The 17,442-nt window shown below is 45.8% G+C and overlaps 1 long non-coding RNA gene across 1 annotated transcript in view; it reads left to right on the forward strand.

The window, feature by feature from the left end:
• The first annotated feature begins 746 nt into the window (after positions 1–746).
• Positions 747–17,442, forward strand: part of LOC141156839 (uncharacterized) — a 54,703-nt gene continuing 38,007 nt past the window's right edge. Inside the window, exon 1 of the long non-coding RNA XR_012247721.1 lies at positions 747–1,267. This is a non-coding gene — a long non-coding RNA (uncharacterized lncRNA). The remainder of the gene's footprint in view (positions 1,268–17,442) is intronic.

Raw genomic sequence — 17,442 nt, forward strand, 5'->3', positions numbered from 1 at the left:
CTTTTTATATCCCTATCCGGGCTCCCTCTGCTGGTCTGAGGTGGAAGTTGGAGGTGTGTGAATGCTATGAGGGCCTCTTGTGGAGGAATCCGTCCATGCACCCCTCTGGGATCTGTGGCACCAATGCGCAGCAGGGCTCCACATGGACACTATACCAGATTTGGGGCATTATACCAGAATGGGGGCATTAGACCAGGATGGGGGACATTATATCAGGAGGAGGCCAAGGATGAGGGAAAATGTTATAGCATGTGGCCCAGGATGGGGGTCATTATTACTAGAAGGGGCACAGAATGGGGGAGGGTATAACAAGAAGGAGCAAGGATGGGGTCCATTTATTACATGGGTTGCAAAAACATATGTCTTTATAGGATCTAGAACGCTACAAGGGCCCATACATCTGACCAACATGCGGGAGATGGCCCAGGCCCATCAGACTCTAGTTACACCACTGTGTACAACCACAATGCATGATCCAGTGCGCCCCAAAAGAGCTAACCTTTCCCTCCTAATCACAATTGTCCAAACATTTAGAAAAGAACTTTACACATTTATTAATTATTTATGCTATTTTTTTTCTGTGACTCTCCCGAGTTTTTTGGAAGATTTGCTGGCTCTAAACTGCAAAGAAAAAAATGTGAGTTACATCTCATGGTAACAGCTACGACATATTAGAGCCATTCTATTACACCCATTCCGCCTGGAGGGAGAAACCAAATGATCTCATCAAATAAATCACATGCATCATTTTGCTTGGATCAGGAAGTAGGACACAATTACACGTATCAATACAAGAATCGCTCAGGGACATTTCAGCACCGCGGACAGCAGACGCAGCGGATAGACTGTACATGGGTAAAAATAGAGCTTGCAGGCGTAATATTCATTATGTGGAAGTGACTACGCTGCACAAAATCCACCTGGATGTCTGACTGGCCAGTGATGCAAACACCAGTGGGATAGATAGGGGTCTGGTTTATGTACACGTGAAATGCTGGCATACGTCCCCGGGTTTGTGTATTGATGATTAGGTTGGTCGCTTGTGCTTGTGATAGGGTGATTGAAGGCCTTGCTCAGAGAAAGGGGATGATCTCTCGGCGTTTCTAATATTATTTCACTTCATTGGACAAATCCTAATGTTGGGGGAGGGGTGGAAACAGCACATTCCCATGTTTCTGTCTTCGGTGGATGTGGAAGCGGCTGTATACAGGAGGCTGCTCTCACCTCCCTGGCAAGAAGAGAAGCAGCAGACATTCTATAGATGCAGGTGAGGACCACATCTCATGAGGAAGCTGAGAGCCTGAGTGAGTTCATTTGTCTCTGCTTGTTTCTTCCACCATTATTTCATCCCAGCTTCCATTCTAACTGCTGTGCACCGATAGTGACATCAACCATTCACATCTGGCCTTATGCATTCACCAGACCCTTGTTACATGCATTTGCAGCATTATGTAGCCCCCCTCCCCTTGTAGCTATGCATCTGGATGTGTGTGCAGCTTAGGAGCTTGTGTGTTTTCTCCCAAATTAATAATTAACCTACTTAATTTGTGAAATGGTAAAGCAACAACAAAAAACAAAGTAATTATTGTGATTTCTGGATGAAATGTGTATGACAAATAGAGTTCTTGAGTGTAGTCGTTGTAGCAAAGATCGATACAAAGGAAGCGTGTGCAAAGGAAGTATGGTCTGGGCATCAGGAATCAATGGCACGGATACCTTGAGAGTGTGGAGTTTGTCTTCGATTTTCACATTCTTTCTTATTCCTTTGGTTTCTTTCATACAGATTTAATTTAACGGAAACAGCATGAACTGAAATCAAATGCACATTTTAGGCTCTTTTCTGTTTCAAGGCTAAAGATACCTTCAGGGGCAATTATTTGTTTATTTATTTTACTTAAGGAGTAAACGTTATTATAATTTTTATTTCATAAATCAACTGTACATATTAAAATAAGAATCATTGTGATATAGCTTATCAGAGAAATCTGCTTCTTTCACCTCCTGGATTGATCTTTCATCCTCAATTCATGGATAAAATCCGTATTCGATGAAGACAGATTTTCTGATTACGGAGACAAGTGATGACAGTTTGTGCTTTTGAACTTCTATGGAGTGGAAAGGGGGGAGCTAAAGACATACACAGACATTCTGCTGCAAGATCACCTGACATGACAGCTACAGTTCCTGCATAGAACTTTATAAGCACCAACTGTCATCTCTTTTCCCAATATCAATAAAAGACCACAGCCCCACTATCAGTATTTGATCAGCATTCAGTCAGTATTTTTTCTCAGGAGTGGGAACCAAAACCAGGTGAGGAACAATCAGAGAAAAGGTATAGTAGAAACAAGTCACCAATTCTGCATTTATCACCCACTCCTGGTTTTGGCTCCCACTCCTGAGAAAAAATACTGACCGAATACTGATAGTGGAACCTTGGCCTTACTGACAATCCATCAGTGAGCTCTTTCTGATTGGGAGTTGGTAACCCTTTTATCTGCCTTTAAGTAGGTGCACAAAACCATTTTCTCTCCATCCAAGTGAAACTGTCCGATTATTCCTATTCAGAGTTTGATCAGGGCGGCATAATTTTTTCTCAAAGGTGGAGAGAAAATAAAAAGTATCTCCACCTTCTCCATTCCGTCAGTCTGTGAAAATCGAACCACACTCAGATGTCACCCAAGTGCGGTCTGTTGTTTTCCATGGACCCGTAGACTTGTATCGACGACTCTTGATCCAACACCCGTGTCAAATTCGGACATGTTATATTTTTTCCTCTGACCACCTGGTCGGAGAAAAAAATCAGACATGTACAATCCCAGAGAGTATCATAGGTACGAGTGCTATCCGTGAAAAACACAGATAGCACTGATCCGATATAATCCATTGTGTGCAATAGTCCTTTTAATGAGTTCCTCTCAATTTATTTATGACCGTAGGCCACATCAAAGGAGAGTTGAACCATCAACTAAAAGTAGTTCAGAAAACAAGTAAGGATTACAAACGAGTTTACTGACGAATTCTTAGTTATCTCATTCTGCAGCTGGCCATGAGCAAGGAAACAAACAGCCTAGTAAGCCAAACGGTATCAAATTTTGAATGAAACCAAATTGTAAAAATGATTTTTAGCCCAAAATACATGCACTTAAGCAAAGAAATTGTCCCAAAGTCGTCTCTATCCTATAAGACTCATATTTTTTTAGCTGTTACTTGAGTAAAATAGTACGCCAATTTATAATTCCAATCTTGGTGAACCATAATTTAGTCAGCAATGGCTAAAGATTTCCAAAACATTAGATGTGTAGGCAATTATGTCGCTCATCAGTCATAGAGATGTTTTCATATGAAAGTTATATCCACAAGCAATGTATTTTTTTTTATATTTGTTTATTCTATCTTTTTTTACCTCTTTTTGATACCTATAAGGAAATGAGCTGCATTATCAGACACTGCCGCATGTATGGATATGGTAAAATGTTGGAATTTTGAACATTTTGCAAGACACGTTGCGAGTCCTGTGGGCTGACTCCCACCCACCACTCATTGATGGCTTATTGTAAGGATAGGTCAGCCATGCATATCCCTTTAAATCTTCAGAAATACAAAAGGAAAAGTGATTCCAAAAAAATAAAGCAACTTGCCTCTTCCCTAGTTATTATTTGGGAAGACACTTATTTTTCTGTTCCTTCCTTATGGACCAACGAATGATTTTTGCTCACTATGTCAAGGAGCGGAGTCATAGCACCCCTTAAAATGTGGGTCACCTTTGACTGCTGTCCCTTCCCTTTTGGGTCAATATTAGCCCCATGTGCCTCATTTTTGGTGCATATGATATGACCATAAATAACTGAATTTTTTAGTTATTCTGATCCTATAAAATTTAGGTTTATTTGGTAAGTATGGACTGGGAATCATGAGAATATGACTTTAATAATGTTGGTATATGCAACAGTTGTGGATTTCTTTGTTTGTGTGAAGGAGGACTTTATGCTGATCTGACAGTAGATTTCCATGTTGTGTAAAGTTTCCTTGTTTACTGTATTGTAAAAGAAAAAAATGTCTCTCTAGTACTTTCTGTTTTGTCCTTACTTCCTGGTGCAGTACTGCGTGACTGTGCGTTTTTTCCTTTACCTCATGTTCTGAGAAGTAAAAGCTTGTTATCCCATGTAATCTGCTCTGTGAAGTTTCTACTGCAACTGTGGGTATCCAGAAGCTGTGCAACAAATAAATCATGAGAGCGCTCTAAATGCACGGGTCATTTATACGGGTCACTTTTATATTCTGCTTTACCCTTTCAATGAATTGATGCTGTAAGTTCATGACTCTCTACCAGGGTTCATTCCTCTCCAGTGGATATAATATAGAATATGTATATCCTCCTTACAAGCTGCGGATTCTTGTGAGATGTTTCCGTGCTTCTTCCTGTGTTCCCCGAGCATCAGTATGCATGGCCAGATTTGCGTAGCTGAAGCCTGTAGGCGGCGGACATCCTAGTGCCCAAAGCCGTACTCCATGCCCTCGTCACACATGATGTATAGAGATGCAGCGTGGTGCTTGCTCCTTCACGTCACTGAGCAGAATATGCTCTTATCTTCCCACACACTCCGTCCACATTCAATGCAGCTTACATCGCTTTAATCAGTTCCCAGTGTTCACTCTTCTCCGCTGATTAAATGAATGTACAAGTGGTGACTCTGCCTCCATCTAAGCCCTCTAGGCATACTGTAAAATAGGAATTATGTATATGGCCCTTGAAGAATAACCGTCATTTTAATATGTTTTTATTTATTTATTTTATAATTCAATAGTTCACGTGAAAATAAGCAACCTGATAATATATCTTATCAGAGAAATCTACTTCTTTCTCCCCCCTAAATTGAGCATTCATTTTCAAAAATTCTCAATTCATGGGTGAAATCTGCTTTCAGCCTCACTAACCCCTTCATGCCGCGGCGCTTTTCCGTCTTTGCGTTTTCGTTTTTTGCTCACCTTCTTCCCACAGCCATAACTTTTTTATTTTTTGGTCAATAGGGCCCTTGTAAGGGCTTGTTTTTTGCGGGACAAGTTCTACTTTTGAACGACACCATTGGTTTTACCATATGATGTACTGGAAAATGTGAAAATAATTCCAAGTGCGGTGAAATTGCAAAAAAAGTGCAATTTCACAATTGTTTTTTTTTATTTACCATGTTCACTACATGGTAAAGCTGACCTGCCATTATGATTCTCCAGGTCATTACGAGTTCGTAGATACCAAACATGTATAGGTTCTTTTTTATTTAAGTGGTGAAAAAAAATCCAAAGTTTGTTAAAAAAAAAACAACGCCATTTTCCGAGACCCGTAGCGTTTCCATTTTTTGGAATCTGAGGCTGGGTGATGGCTTATTTTTTGCGAGCTGAGCTGACTTTTGGGGGTAGATATGATGTTTTGATTGCCTGTTATTGTATTTTATTGCAATGTTGAAGCAACCAAAAAAATTTAATTTTGGCATTCAGATTTTTTTCTCGTTACGCCATTTACCGATCGGATTAATTCTTTTTTTTATATTGGTAGATCGGGCAATTCTGAACGCAGCGATACCAAATATGTGTATATTTGATATTTTTAATTGTTTTACTTTGAATGGGGCTTACACTTTTAGATATTTTTTATTTTTTTCATATTTTTAAAAACTTTTTTTTTTTTACTTTTTACCTGCTTCAATAGACTCCATTGGAGACTAGAAGCTGCGATCATCAGATCGCCTGTGTGTAGCAGGAATGCTCACTTTCTGTGAGCGCTGACCGCTGGTTGGCGCTCATAGCATCCTGGCAATGACAACCGCAGGGGTCTCCTGCAGACCCCGGGTTGTCATGCCAACACATCGGCGACTTGCGGTCATGTGACACGGGAGCCAATGTGCGCGACTAGTGACGTCCTTCCGCCACAGCCATGTTAAATGCCACTGTCAGAGATTGACAGAGGCATTTAACATGTTAACATCCGCAGATGGATCGCAATTCCACCCACGGCTGTTAGGGGCACATGACAGCTGATCAGATCAGCTGTCATGTCCCCCGAAAGGTGCATGCTCAGCACCGGAGCCCACGCCAAAGCGGGAGACTTGATATGCGCTGTACATATATGTCGTGAAGGGGTTAAAGAGACAGGAAATGACAGTTAGTTCTCATATAGTTCTATGGAGAAATTTAATATCGTGCAACAAAATTTCTGCCTGCCTCTAGCTCTATCCTCCTTCCCTCCTCTCTCCATAGAATCTTAAAAACATCAACTATCTCCCATCTCAGTAATGGAAAATCACTCAAGGCAGATTTTACAGTTTTTACCCATGAATTCAGAGTGAAAAATTAATCAAGGAAGTGAAAGAATCAGATTTCTCTGATAAGATTTCTTAGAAAGTTACCGTACTTTGCGGACTATAAGACGCACTGGACCATAAGACGCAGCCCTCCTCCCAGCCCAGGGCCCGTAGCATTGCCCCACTCCTGCCGTCGCCTGCTTCCTGCCTCCTATGACCCTGCTCCACCATCACCACCCCCCCGGTAAGCTACATTCGGACTATAAAACGCATCGCCATTTTCCTCCCAAATTTGGGGGTGTCCTGTTGTCCGCAAAATACGGTACTTATTTTCATGACTCATTATATTGATTTATGGAATAAAAATTAAAACGACAGTTACACTTTACATAAATGTTTTTGGGGTTAAAAATTATTTTTGCAATCGGGTTTCATTAAATTTTTGTTGCAAAGTTTGCATTTAAATGGCCTTTGAATTTTACAGTCTATTACCGGCAGCAGAATGAGTAAAGGCCCCTTCACACTTAGCGACGCTGCAACGATCCCGACAACGATACGACCTGTCAGGGATCGTTGCTGCGTCGCTATGTGGTCGCTGGTGAGCTGTCAAACAGGCAGGCTCACCTACGATCAGGGGAGCAGCGACATCGTGGAAAGAATCTTTCCACGATGTCCTGCTCCTGGTTACCAGCCTGCTGAAGCAGGAGCAGGCTGGTAACTATGGTAAACATCGGGTTACTAGGGGCACACGCGCTCCTAGTAACCCGTTGTTTATCATGGTTACCACTCTGCTACAGTGAGCGGGAGGTTACCGCTCACTTTAGCAGGCTCGTAACCATGATAAACAACGGGTTACTAGGTGCGCGTGTCTCCCTAGTAACCCGATGTTTACCATAGTTACCAGCCTGATCGCTGCTCCCGCTGGTCACACACAGCGATGTGTGCTGACCAGCGGGAGAGCAACGACCAAAAAATGGTCCAGGACACTTTGCAGCGATCAGCGACCTCACAGCAGGGGCCTGATCGCTGCAAAGTGTCACACATAGCGACATCGCTGGTGAGGTCGCTGTTGCGTCACCAAAACCGTGACACAGCAGCGATCTCGCTATGTGAGACGGGGGCTTTAACTGAGAATCTGTCAGTGAGCTCATTTTGACAGTCTTGTGGGAGGGTTTTAGATCTTTATGTCTTTCTTTTCCGGGCGCCTCTTGGGTATGTCCACACAACGTCTTTTAAATTCAGGTAAACCTTGCAAGTTATTGAAGCAGAAGACACTTCAGTAAACTCTGGCTTTTTTGTTTGAGATGGGGGGGTTAGTTTCCTGTGTGTTTTTTCCAATTATCTTTGCCACTGACGGTTTTTGGAGGATTTTCCCATAGTTTTTAATGTGTTTTTTTTACTGTCACTTTCTGGCTGTTTTTTTTTTCGCTCCATTGAATAACGAAGTCGAAAAGCACCAAAAAAAACATCCAGTCGTCTTCTGGGCATTTTGTGACTTTCATACTGACTTGTATTGTAAAGTTCAGAGCATCTTCAGACACCATGTTGAAAACACCAGGAGAATGAACAGGTCACTTCTAACCACTTTTTATTTTTTTTTAAGAAATCTGAAGTGGTTGAAAGATGTTCAAAAGCTGAGGATGTGCACAGCGAGAGGGTTGTTACATAGAAATGCAGTTATGCGTTATTTTAAGAATTTCCTGATTGCTTTTTCAGGCAGTTTCAGCAGCAGAATCCACCTGAAAAAGCCACTGTGTGTACACAGCATTTAGCTGATTTATGACCACAGACCACATCAATGCTGAAGGTGCCTGGAAACAAAGAGTCAAACAATGCAACATTTTTAATAAATCCCAATTGCAAAAATAATGTTTAGCCCCAAATATGCAACCATTTAATTAAAAAAATAAATAAATAAAAAGATCCATGAAGGTGGCCAACCTCTTTCTTGACTTTTGGCATACATGTACTTCAACAGTCGTGTCCCTGGCTTTGATGCGGGCTCGTATGCCGTGCCTGCATCTTTCTCCGCACTTGATGGCTGATTTTGTATGGGTGCGTGTGAGGCGAGTCTCGCTGCCAATCACAGCACGCTGTGATTGCTTTCTCATGCCAGATCAGCATGAGAAAATAATCGCTGATCTGCATCGTCCCGTAGTATAACATTGGGCCGAGTAATATCCAATAAAACATCGGATAGCAAGCTAATGTTATCCTAAAAAAACGAGAGACAGGTACTAATAAATTATACATGAGTCAGTCATAATTTTAACAGTATTAAAAGTCAATATAATAATAGCCCATAGTACAAACAATCTGCAAATAACTAGAATTTATTAGCTTAGGTTCAGAAAAAAAGTCCTGAAGCTATGTGCACAAAAGTACATGGACAGGTGATAAACCAAAGACGATCTATTCAAAAAGATATATTAAATGCTAAAGGGTTATGACAGCCTGTAAAAATTAGCAGGCCCAGCTAAATACATAATAAAACTAGGCTGACATACTTAACTATATGACTCAATGTGGACCAATCAAACGTGCGCCCCAACGTACGTTTCACCTATCTTCTTCAGGAGTCGTTGTGATGTGTAATTTATTAGTACCTGTCTCTCATTTTTTTTAAGATATTCCTTGCTTAAGTGTATGTATTTCAGGTTTTTAAATACAGTATACTCAATAAAAGTTAAATTTTATTTATCTTTGGAAATATATTGTGAATCATTAAACATTGCATTACAATACAAATAAACCTGGTGGAAAAAAAATCATCTGATAAAAAAAAACACAAAACAAAATCACTTGCATATAAGGGGAAAACTACCACACATGAAAAGCTGACAAACTGTTATTAAGAGGTTAATGCCATGATTATGTCCGCTTTCATGCGTTTTTTCCGCGCATATAATTAGCTAAATCCAATACAGGGTCCAACTACAGAATTGCTATACATTATTAAAGTTGTTGTCATAATTAAAGTTCCGACATAGTTGCATAGTGAGAATTCCTCTCTGATGACCCCAGCGTGTTGGATAACGAGAGTATTTTGATTGGATGATCTTGACCTCTTTCAGCTATCGCTGCTTTTCAACAAACCACTGGTACAAGTCCCCAGACACAAGACAAGCTCGTGATTGATGTTATAGGAACGCTGGCATTTGTACCTTTCACTTCCTATCATGTGCCTGACCGCTTTCTCAATCCTCCTCTTCGACTTGCCCCGCTCGGAGCTCACCAGAGACCGAACAATCATTTAAGAATTTCTTTGCAAGCTTTCAAAAACATCATAGTTAATTTTCAACGCTACGCTACCATTCCTCTTACATTTTTTTACATCCACACTGGGATTTGTAGACCAGTACAAATTGGAGCAGCGATACGTTGCGTATCCTTACATGACGACGTAGAAATGCTTCGTTTGTCCTTCAGAATTCTTGATAATATTCTATTTTGCGGACCAGTTACCTGAGCTGTTACACAGAACACATAGACACCTGTACCGTAATGTACAAGGGCCAAAAACGTTATTACAATAAATAAGCTAAATAAATCCAAGACAGAAAAGTCATTATCGATGTAAGGGACTTTTTTCAACTTTTAAGCAAGGTGAGTCGTATCGTGCAGGGAGGTGCAATTAATCAGCAACCCCTCTTTTGACCTGGGGCGACGTCTTCTTCAGGTGGATTCTGCATGGAATCTGCATAAAAAGTGCAGCAAAAAGTGCCCCATAAAATAAACATAATGCACAGCAAAAAGACATTGCTGTCCAAGTGTTCTGTCTTATTTCACGCATTTTAAAGGGAGCCTGGTACGTGAAAAAACGCTATTAACCTACAGATATGGGTTAATCTGCAGGTTAATAGCATTCTGAACCTGCCCGGCGCCTGCACTTAGACCCCGCTGCCGGGAGGAAATGAACTTTATTCTTCGGGAAGTTGTCTATGGTGTGGGTTCAGTCACCGCTCTGTGTATAGACAGCGGTATCTGTAACTGTGCCACCGGCACTGACTAACAGCCAGCCCTAATACTGATCCTGCTGTCAGTCACTGATGGGGGCTCGGTTATATCCGTTGCTCTCTATACACAGAACGGTGACTGAACCTGCGTCGGAACCACCCCCGTGACTGAATGCCGAATGCTGCCGGGGGGAATAAAGTTCATTTTCTCCCGACAGCGGGGGTCTAAGTGCAGGCGCCGGGCAGGTTTAGAACACTATGAACCTGCAGATTAACCCCATATCTGTAGATTAATAGTGTTTTTTCACATGACAGGTTCCCCTCGACTGCTTCATGGTTCGGCTTAAGAGTGAAAGATAGCAGCGTTGCCAGAACCACTGCAAGAACGGCAGCAAAACCACCAAAAAAGCCACTTCAGCAAAACGACCGCCAGCGTCTTCCTGAAGTGGCGTGGCCTGGGATCTCTAGGTATATAAAATAGCCTTATAAAACCAACGTTTCGCTTTGTTTCTATGTGTAGTTATAAAGATCAGAGGGAAGAATTTTTTTTGTCTTTTATACTGATATAATAATTAGTAGCATTTTACGTCTTACACTTCATAAGAGAATTGTCTTAGGGCAATAATTCTCCTTCCAATGCAGACTATTAACATTTTTTTTACAACATGAGTCAACCGTTTTCTCGTGATATAAAACAGTCATCTCCTGTCTCTACCTTGGTTAGTGCCTGTTAAATGCAATCCTCTTTAGTTATGAGAAGACGAGTCAGTGAAAGAGGGTCTCCTCGTATCCACAGCAAATGGAGCTAAGAGATTTGTCCTGATTTTCTGCCCCAATGATTTCGCTCCAGCAATGAGAAATACCCATTTTCTACATTTACTCCCTTTAAAAAAAAAATCACTCTTACTACAGATGGGTAACCATTTATGCCAACATCCATAGGGTTACAAAGGTCGTACTTGCACCAAAGCCCTAGAACTTGTGCGAAGTCATAAACTAAACTACTGCAGAATAGCAGTGTGTAGTCCCTGTACTCTAACTGCACTTTTATTGTTATATAACTGTGTGCATTACCCCTGTGCTGTATCCTTACTGCATTAATTGTCCCTGTTATATGATGTGTTTATTACCTCCTTACAGTGACATCACTGTGTGCATTACCCCTGTGCTGTATCATTCATGCATTAATTATCCCTTGTAAGGTTGCGGTGTTCACACCGTGCAGTAACTGAGGCAGTGACCCAAACAAGTCCAACATAAGCAGCTTTTATTCAGCAACTCACGAGTAAACAGAAAGTCCTCCGGTTAACACAAGCCCTTAAACAACGGTTGCCGGGGGCAACGGCTGAGCTGGGCCGCTCAGAGCCTGACAGGTGCAGAGTCTTCCCAGGCGTGGGTTCAGCCACACTCAATCCTGCTGAGCTTTCCTGCTATGCTCCTAGCAGGTTCCAATACAGAACAACACTAATCCTTAGTGCAGGGTTTTTAAAGGACCTGTGGCAAGAGCCACTGGAAAACCTGGGTTGGAGGGAGGAGGCCGCCCCACTGCCTCCTGTAGCCTCCCCCAAGAAATGAAGGCCCTGCCGGGTTTTACTTAATCTGCTTAGCCAGATAGCCTGACCAGGTCATTGCTCACCTTCATTCCTACATTGCAGCCGCAGGTGAGTTTGTGACTGCAATGCACTCCAATGGATTTAATAGGTCTCTGTACACATTCTGGGGAATATATAACATCCCTCGTATACGAACCCGGTCACTGCCTCACATATCCCCCCCCCCCCTCTGTTCAAACTTGTGGGGTTGAACATTTGCCACCATACAGGGTGCCCGGGACAGGGCATCCGCATTTGCCTGCAACTTCCCAGGGCGATGTTCTACAGAGAAACTGAAATTTTGCAGTGACAGGAACCACCTGGTGACTCGCGCTTTTCTCTCCTTGGCATTTCTCATCCATACCAAGGGTGAGTGGTCCGTCACCAAGCGGAACTGACGCCCGAGTAAATAATAACGTAGTGATTCCAAGGCTCACTTAATAGCTAAACACTCTTTCTCTACCACGCTATAGTTTTTCTCTGCAGGGACAAGTTTTCTACCCAAGTAGGTGACCGGGAGCTCTTCACCATTCACTTTTTGTGACAATACTGCCCCTAGGCCTACCTCCGAGGCATCTGTCTGTACAATGAAGGTTTCCTTGAAGTTGGGGCTGATGAGGACCGGCTGTCCACACAGGGCCAACTTCATGGACTGAAAGGCTTCTTCTGCCTGAGGGTTCCACCGAACCATTACCGTTTTTTTTCCTTTCAAGAGATCGGTCAGGGCCGCCATTCTCCCAGCAAAATTAGGTATAAACCGGCGGTAATACCCAAGCATGCCAAGGAACGCCCTCACCTGCTTTGTACTTGACGGTTTAGGCCAATTTTTTATGGCCTCAACTTTATTGATTAGGGGCTTGATAACTCCTCGGCCAATGACATACCCCAAATATCGGGCTTCCTCTAGCCCTATTGCACATTTTTTTGGGTTTGCCGTTAACCCTGCGGCTCTGAGAGAATCCAGCACTGATTGTACCTGGGATGGATGCGTATGCCAGTCGGTGCTAAAGATGATAATATCATCTAGATACGCGGACGCGTACTCCTGGTGAGGCTTGAGCACTATGTCCATCAACCTCTGGAATGTAGCCGGGGCCCCATGTAACTCAAAAGGTAAGACCACATAGTGATATAGACCCTCCGGAGTTATGAAGGCGGTCTTTTCCTTCGCCGATTTCGTGAGAGGTACCTGCCAGTAACCCTTGGTGAGATCGAGCGTGGTAAAGTACTGGGCCTGCCCCAGTCTCTAAATCAGCTCATCCACCCTGGGCATTGGATAAAGGTCAAACTTCGACACTTCATTTAATTTTTGGAAATCGTTACAGAAGCGTAACGATTCGTCTGGTTTCGGAATCAGTACGATGGGGCTAGCCCACTCACTCCGTGATTCCTCGATGACGCCTAACTGGAGAATTTGTTTTACCTCAGCCGTGATGGCTTGCCTCCGGGCTTCGGGTACCCGATACGGTCTCATTCGCACCCTTACCCCAGGTTCGGTGACAATGTCATGTTGGAGAACTGTAGTCCTACCTGGTAGCTCTGAGAACACGTCGGTATTCTGCTGCACCAGTGAGCGAGCCTCCCGTCGCTGCTGTTTAGTGAGAGCATCACTTATCCTGACCTCTCCCCGGACGCATCCCTGGCTGAAGGTAGAGAACTCTCTGGTGATATGCCCAGAGTGACGTCTGTAACTAAACACTCTCGATCTTTCCAAGGTTTTAGCAGGTTTACATGATAAAGCTGCTCAGGTTTTCTCCTTCCAGGCTGATACACCCGGTAATTTACCTCCCCCACCTCTTCTCGAACCTCATATGGCCCTTGCCACTTGGCCATGAGCTTACTCTCGGATGTGGGTACCAGTACTAACACCCGATCGCCCTTGTTAAAATACCTGACCATGGCTCTTTTATTATATGTGTTCCTCTGGGCTGCCTGGGCATCTAACAGATGTTCTTTCACGATGGGCATGACCGCCGCAATCCGGTCCTGCATACTAGCCTCGTGTTCAATTATACTCCTATGTGGAGTCGGCTCTTGTTCCCATGTCTCTTTGGCTACGTCCAACAGACCCCTAGGTGTCTGTCGTACAATAACTCAAAGGGAGAGAACCCTGTGGAAGCCTAGGGTACCTCACGGACGGCGAACATCAAATAGGGTAGCAACATGTCCCAATCCCTTCCGTCCTTAGAAACCACCTTTTTTAACATGGACTTGAGGGTTTTACTGAACCGTTCTACTAGCCCGTCGGTTTGAGGGTGGTACACCGAGGTGCGCATTTGTTTAATTTTAAGCAGTTTGCACAGTTCCCTTGTCACTTTGGACATAAAAGAGGTCCCCTGATCCGTCAAGATCTCCTTAGGTAGTCCAAGGCGACAGAACATGGCAAACAGCTCCCGTGCAATCAGTTTTGCCGAGGTGTGGTGTAGCGGTATAGCCTCCGGATACCGGGTGGCATAGTCGACGACCACCAGTATGTGTTGGTGGCCACGAGTGGATATTACAATGTGCCCTGCCAAGTCCATTGCAATCCGTTCAAAAGGTACCTCTATCACTGGCAGGGGTACCAATTGGCTACGGAAACTGGCGGTGGGTGTGGTCAACTGACATTCGGGGCAGGATTCGCAGTACTTTTGGACCTCCGCGTAAATCCCCGGGCAAAAGAACAGCTGCAAGATACGCTCTTGCGTCTTTTTAACCCCTAAGTGTCCACCCAGCAGTTGTGTGTGTGCCAACTCCAGAACCGCCCAACGGTACGACTGAGGTACCACTAACTGTTCCACGACCTCGTCTACCCTATAGAGCAACTCACCGTTGACTACCATGCGTGGAAATACAGTATCTGCACCGGGATGTGGAGCTATGCCATTTACCTCTAACACCCTTTCCCGCGCCTGAGTCAGAGTAGTATCCTGTAGCTGAGCTGTCCCAAACGTGCCCCGGGACACTTCCATCTCGGGGATCGATGGGGTCTCCTCGACCTATCCTGCCAGCACCTCTAGGGGAAACCTATCAGGGTCACACTCTGTCCCTAGGTTGGACACTCCTACGGCAGGTAGCCCTGACTCGGCTTCGTTGGGTACAGCGCCTGTAACACATTTTACCGGGGGAGAGTGGATTTTGTTTTTCCAGAGTCCAGAACAGGGGCAAGTCTCTTCCCAACACAGTCCCATAGGGAAGAGTTTTTACCACCCCCACCACATGTTTTATGTCTCCACATGGCGTGGACAAAACTACCTCCGTGGTTGGGTACTCTCGGAGGTCCCCATGGATACACACAATCCCGACTGTCCATCCACTGGGGTTGTCTCCTGCCACCAGCGACCCATGTACCAAAGTCACTAGGCTCCCTGAATCTAGGAGGGCCTCCGTGGGGTACCCATTAACCAGTACCTGGCAGAGTTGGGGTTCACTGTCCGGGGGGGTCGGCGTTCGCAGTGCAGATGGCCTGGGCATACATTAAGACCCGGCGGTTATGCCCGCAGTCCATGGGTTCCGTAGTCAGGGGGCAGTTAGCAACCACATGTCCCGGCCCCTGATACCGCCAGCACCTAATGGTGGAGGTACTGTTAGGTCTTATGACCTTTTGGGAGGGAACCGGTCTCCTGCCACTCTCATTCTGGGGTACCCCTTCAGCACGGGTACGGTGCTGACTGTCCTCAGCAGAGGGACGCGACCCCTTTCCCGGTTCCTGGGTTGGCAGGGATCGGCGTGACATCTGCGAGGGGCTGAGTCCCGGATAAAGTCCTGAGTAGCCGAGTAGCGCTCGATCAGGCTGACTACCTGGTCGAGTATGCCGGGGTCCCCTCTCCCCACCCAATGTTGGATAGCGGCTGGCAGAGTCCTCACTAGCCGGTCAACCACCACACTCTCCACCATCTGGACTGGAGACAAAGTCTCAGGCTGGAGCCACCTCTTTACCAGCTGCAGGAAGTCATAAGCCTGAGACCGGGCAGGTTGGGTCTCCACATAGGCCCATGAGGCCGTCACGTATGTATTGACCCCCAGTCGGGCAAGGATATCATCTTTGAGCTTCTGGTAGTCCTGGGCGTCCTCCTGACTGAGGTTGAAGTAGGCCTTTTGGGCATCACCGACCAGAAACGGAGCCACCACTTCTGCCCACTGGCCAGCTGGTAGGTTTTCCCGCTCATAAATGGTCAGGAAGGCTTCCACATCGTCCTCCAGTCCAATCTTCCTCAACGCTGAGCAAACTTTGTCCCCGGCCTCGCAACGTTCTGGGGCTGGTGCTGTAAGCGTCTCCCGCAGGTCAGCAATTGTAACGGGTCTGGGAGGTGGAACCTCTGAGCTACGATACAAAGGGGCAGTCCTTGTAAGGAAGCGGGTGGCTCCCAGGGTAGGCGGGCAGATAGTCACGGCAAGTGACGTGGACAGTCTCTGGGTAGAAGGGCAGGAGGTCACGGCAAGTGACGGGGACAGTCTCTGGGTAGAAGGGCAGGAGGTCACGGCAAGTGACGGGGACAGTCTCTGGGTAGGGGGGCAGGAGGTCATGGCAAGTGACGGGAACAGTCTCTTGACAGGCGGGTGGTCACGGCAAGTGACGGCGAAGCCTCCAGATAGGCTAGCAGGCGGGTAGCAGGTGGACGCTCCCAGGTGAGCGGGCAAGAGTCTCTGGACAAGCAGGTGGTCACAGCAAGTGACGGCAAAGCCTCCTGGTAGGCTAGCAGGCAGGTAGCAGGCGGACGCTCCCAGGTGAGCGGGCAAGAGTCTCTGGACAGGCAGGTGGTCAGAGCAGGTGACAGCAGAGCCTCCAGGTAGACTAGCAGGCAGGTAGAAGGCGGACGCTCCCAGGTGAGCGGGTAAGAGTCTCTGGGCAGGCAGGTGGTCACAGCACGTGACGGCAGAGCCTCCAGGTAGGCTAGCATGCAGGTAGCAGGCGGACACTCCCAGGTGAGCGGGTAAGAGTTTCTGGGCAGGCAGGTGGTCACAGCACGTGACGGCAGAGCCTCCAGGTAGGCTAGCAGGCAGGTAGCAGATGAGCGCTCCCAGGTGAGCGGGCAATCAGATCCATAGACAGACTGGCAGGGCTGGTAGGCAGACTGTCGGACCGCAGGAATGCAAGTAGATAGACAAGTATCAGGCAGGTATCAGGCAGGAATCTGGCAGGTAACTGGCAGGTAACTGGTAACGGGACCTGAGGGCTGAAGCAGAGTGATAGACTATGCAACAACATTGCTCGGGCACCTCCATTTTGGAGGAGGTGCCTTATATATGGTGAGGTCCTCCGGCCATTGGCCGGGGACTCCTTAGGACGGCGCGCGCGGCCCCTTTAAGAGAGGGGGAGCGCGCGCGCCCTAAGCGCAGTGGCCGGGAAGCAGCGCGCGCTGCCAGCAGAGCGGGAGGAGGACGCCGGGCACGGAGCGGAGAGGTGAGGGGAACAGCGTCCCTGCCTAGCAGGAGGCAGGGACGCCGACACTACAGCAATCTGTTGCAGCAAGAGTTCATTTGTTTTTTGTTGCTGCTGGTACAGTAGCTGCTGCTGATTATGCTGCTGTTCCCGCTGCTGCTGTTGCCGCTGAGACGGCAGCTGCTGCTGCTGGGTAAATACCAGCTGCTTTAACAGCTCCTCCATTTTGTACA

The sequence above is a fragment of the Phyllobates terribilis genome, unplaced genomic scaffold (genome assembly GCF_046119375.1).
Source record: "Phyllobates terribilis strain yellow unplaced genomic scaffold, ASM4611937v1 Scaffold_8__6_contigs__length_399053987, whole genome shotgun sequence".
NCBI lineage: Eukaryota > Metazoa > Chordata > Amphibia > Anura > Dendrobatidae > Phyllobates > Phyllobates terribilis.